General features: G+C 38.3%; 1 protein-coding gene across 1 annotated transcript in view; it reads right to left on the bottom strand.

The window, feature by feature from the left end:
- Nucleotides 1–2,491: 2,491 nt before the first annotated feature.
- The window catches only part of MMGT1 (membrane magnesium transporter 1), a 10,902-nt gene continuing 8,892 nt past the window's right edge, over nt 2,492–4,501 (bottom strand). The window contains exon 5 of the mRNA XM_077774100.1: nt 2,492–4,499. The gene's annotated coding sequence lies outside the window, so the exon portion shown is untranslated. The remainder of the gene's footprint in view (nt 4,500–4,501) is intronic.

The raw sequence follows: 4,501 nt of genomic DNA, 5'->3' as shown, positions 1-4,501 counted from the left end.
CAAATAAATTTTATTTAGAAAATATCGTCTTTTAAAAAGAGGTAGAGGAACTGTTTAAAAGAGATAGAGGGGCGCCTGGGTGGCTCAGTCGGTCAAGTGTCCGACTCGGCTCAGGTCATGATTTAACAGTTTGTGAGTTCAAGCCCCGTATCGGGCTCTGTGCTCACAGTGTGGAGCCTGCTTGGGATTCTCTCTCTCCTTCTCTCTCTGCCTCTTCCCAAGTCGTGCTCACTTGCTCACTCTTCTCTCAAAATAAATAAATGCTAAAAAAAATAAAATAAATAAGAGACTCGAGAGAGACACTAACCAATGTAATTCGTGAATGTTGATGGGCACAGCTATGGAAGTCGCTCTAGGGACATGTGGGGAAATGTGAATATATTAGATGGTTCACCATTTTCTTCAGTGTGAAGTTGTATCATGGTTAAATGGGAAATGTCCTCATTTCTTACAGAAATGGCACACTGACATATTGAGTTTGTCATGATGTCATGAAGTGTGATTATGAAATCCAGTTTCCCATGAACTATTCAGGAGAGAACAAAAGCAGATGTGGTAAAATATTAGGAATGGTGACTCTAAATGAAATGTACATGGGAATTCCTACTATTCTTTCATGTTTCCCATAAGTCTGAAATTTTTCAAAATAGAATTTTAGAAAAATATCAACAGGATTCTAGAAATGGAGCAAATGATACTAATGTCCATCTGGAAATATAAACATGCATTAATAAGTAGGAACAATCCTGAAAATAATAATAATACAGTGTGGACTAGCAAGGCCAAATGTGAAAGTGGATAGCAACTTGAAATAATTAAAAGACTGGTCATTTTTGGAACAGACTTCAGAGCTCAGAAACAGGTCTCAGTATATACAGAAATTCAATGTATGAATGAAGATGGCTTTTCTAATCAGTGTGGGGGGGGGAAATAGTCAAAAAATGGAGCTGGGATAACCACATAGCTATTTGGGGAGAAAAATGTTGAATCCTTACCTCACTTCTTCTACCTAAATAAAGTCGAAATGAATCAAAGATTTAAAGATTAAAAAAAACTTAAAAGTCCTGGAAAAATACATTAAATTTATTCTTAAATGTCAAGAAGGCCTTTCTAAGCAAGTCATGAATCCCAAAAGCCATAAAGACTGAGAAGTTTAACTACATAAATAAGTAAATAAATAAATCTCAGGAAAATATTGTTAAACATATGACAATGGACCAATTTTCTTAGCTTACAAATAGCTCATACAAATCAATAAAAAACAAAGCATCTAGTAGAAAACAGAACATCACCACACAGTTCACAGAAAATGAAATATAAGTAACCAATAAAAACATGAAAATGTGTTCCACAGCCNAAAGTGCAAGGTATCACTTATTCAGTTTCAGATGATCAGATGTTTAAAAGTTTAATACCAAGCAACGGCACAGGCCTTGGAAAGAATTATCCTTATACATTATATGTGGGAGAATAATGAGGCAAAGACTTCTGGAGAACAATTTGGCAATAACTACTTAACTGAAAATGAAAAATAGCCTTTGACCTAGCAATCCTCTTGCTAGGAATTAACCCTGTGGGTATAATCTCATCATATGTACAAGTATGCTCACTGGAGTATGGCTTAACCGTAGTAAAATACTTAAAACCTGAGCTTCCCATCAGTGTTTCAACATTGGTAACACATTCATACATTGGAACGTCACACAGTCATTAAAAAGAATGAGGTATTTCTGTATAGCCCGATACAGAAAGATCTTGTAAGACACAGGGAACAAAAATAGCAAGATAAAGAGTGTATACAGTCTGATTCCATTAATGTAAAATTTTTAAATATAAATTTGCTGGCAAATAATGTTTTCCCCAAACACACATGACGCTTGAAGCTGGTTACCTCTGGAGAGAGGCATTAGGCACAGGAGGGAAGGGGGCAAGTTTTAATGTCATACTTTTCTGTAACATCTGATTGTGTTTTTGCCACATGCATGTATCTTTATACTTGATTTGTAGGTTATTTTGGCGTATTCCTGGGTAGAATTGAATACTGGTAGTGCTATTTTTCAAAATACTCCAGATGAGTGCCAAGTTTTACAAACCAGAACTTCCCCCCTGGATTTTCATCAGACTCCAGATTTGCCCCAATGCTTTAATCATGATTTCCTTTTAAGTATAAAATTATAACAGATTTGTGATGGAACGATTGGACACTGCTACTCAGGGGCTGAAATTCTGATTCTCCAAAGGGCGTTTGATAATTTATAAAGGAGATTACACATTGTCTTTCGACTCTAAAAAAAAAAAAAAAAACATAAAATTGCCATTAAAATTTACATGTACAAGAAAAAGTAAAGTATCCACTGAATTTAGTAAAACAGCATCACACTGGGGGGAAAAATACAGTCATAAAATTATCTCTTACATTTTTCTGGAGACAGAGAAGCAGAAGAGAACGAGATTTAAAAAACAAAACAAAAACAAAAACCACTACCAAAAACAGGGTGAGACAATCATTTATTTATTGGACAGGGCAAGGTCATTTAAAGAGAGGAAACATATCCAAAAGAAGGTGTTTAGCTTGGTGTTACAGGCATTGATGTTCAACAACAAACAACACTACTCAATACATCATGGAAACAGGCCACATACAACCAGGGAGATGCGGTCATGCCACTCAAAAATAAGCCACAGAGCCTAGGGAGCAATCATTAGGGAGTTACAGAGCGTCATGGTCTCCAATCCGCCGATCTGCATTTTCTGTGGCTGGGACATCGGCCCATAGCATTTGGCTGGTTCCCTGGGTTATTGAGAAGTGTCTTGCTAATATTCTAGAGAGCCTTCCATATTGAGTGCGCGCTTCTGAACGTCCCTAAAATGGCAGTCACCTGCAGGCTTAACTAGCTGACGTTGCTTCGTTTTTGGACTACCCTAGGTAGTGACGGACAGTCTCAAAGCATTATAATTCTGAATTTAACCCACTTAGCACTGTTACGATGCATCCAAATCATCTTTAGTCCTACGGTACATACTTGAGAAAGAAAGCAAATTCATCGGAGGAAAAGTGAAGAAATTTGGGAAGCTCATCTGGCTTGAGGTATACACACCTGCCAACAAAGTTAGACGCACCTGAAAACTCTGTCAATTGTCTGCCAAATAATTAGACATGATTTTTTACCAGGACTTTCCTGACTGGGCAGGCAAAGATTTCAAGATCCATTCTAGAGACTAGCCAAAATCTTGTAAACAGTGGTATATCATGAGTGATTGATTACGAGGAAAAACTAGTTAGCCTAAAACTGGCTAAAACAAAACAAAACAAAACAAAACACACACATGATTAAGTGTCTGGGCCTCTAGTCACATCCGCTGAGTTTACCAACCGCTTCCTTCCACAGAAATCACAGTTCTCGGGAGGAGAAGCTCTCACTCCATGTACAACAAAACTATACTCAGGAAGCCAGTCACTAAAGACCAGACATTGTACGAATCCACTCATATTAAATGACCAGAATAGGCAAATCTATAGAGGCAGAAAACAGATTAGTGATTGCCCGGGGCCAGGAGGCCCCGGGAGGCGGGGTGGGGTGTGGGAGGGGCCTGCCAAAGCACACAGGGTTTCTTTTGGGGGTGACAGAAATGTTCTAAAATTCACTGTGGTAGTGGTCGTACAACTTTGTGACTATATTACAAAACCACTGAGCTGTAGCCTTGAAATGGCAGACTTGAAGGTATGTGAATGTTAAAAAAGGAAGACAGCCCCCAAAGAGAAGAGGTGAGACTCTTGCAAATCAAGTCATACCTGAGGAAATGGTAGACAAGCCTGATATAAGGAGCTGGCTTCTCCTACGCTATTTTGATTTAATTATTGCCGCATTAACCCCCTGAATTCCACTGTTAACTCATTTCTGAATGATTCTAGGCCATCAGCAGATTTCTAACTTTGTTCTCCTTACAGAGCAGAGTCCGTGTTCCACAGACAGACTGGCTTGGCCAAACAAAACTAAACAACGATAAAAACTCAATGACAAAACAATCTCGTGCTTTGGGGCTGTGTGTTACCAGACAGAAGAGAAGAGCTGAGGTTCGTTTCTAATGGGAGAGATGCCATCAGGCACCAGGGCACCTGGAAATCATATTTCCTTTTCAAATCTGCACAGTTATTCCCTTTGCACCTATACAACTCAACAAAAGCAATGTTTTCATACCTGTACAGTTACAGTTCAACAAAAGCCACCTTCTCTACAAAAAAATGTTACGCTCCCTGCAGATCAAAGAGCCAGCCAAATTTCCCTAGACCTAAAAGTACTGTTTCTAAAAAAAAAAAAAAAGTCTGCTCTGTACCTTCATCCTCACCTTCAGCAGCATACAACAAAGATGGAAAACTCTAAGCCTGCTACAGATCTGAAGCTATAAAACAATTTCTTAAATGACCTTAATTGTTTTTAATTAAAGAGATTAGTTCCAAATATTTAAAATATATTTGTCCGGAGGCCTTTGAACTCGACCT

The sequence above is a fragment of the Crocuta crocuta genome, unplaced genomic scaffold (assembly GCF_008692635.1).
Source record: "Crocuta crocuta isolate KB4526 unplaced genomic scaffold, BGI_CrCroc_1.0 scaffold241, whole genome shotgun sequence".
NCBI lineage: Eukaryota > Metazoa > Chordata > Mammalia > Carnivora > Hyaenidae > Crocuta > Crocuta crocuta.
Note: the sequence above shows the minus strand (reverse complement) of the source record. Positions and strands in the feature narration are given on the sequence as shown.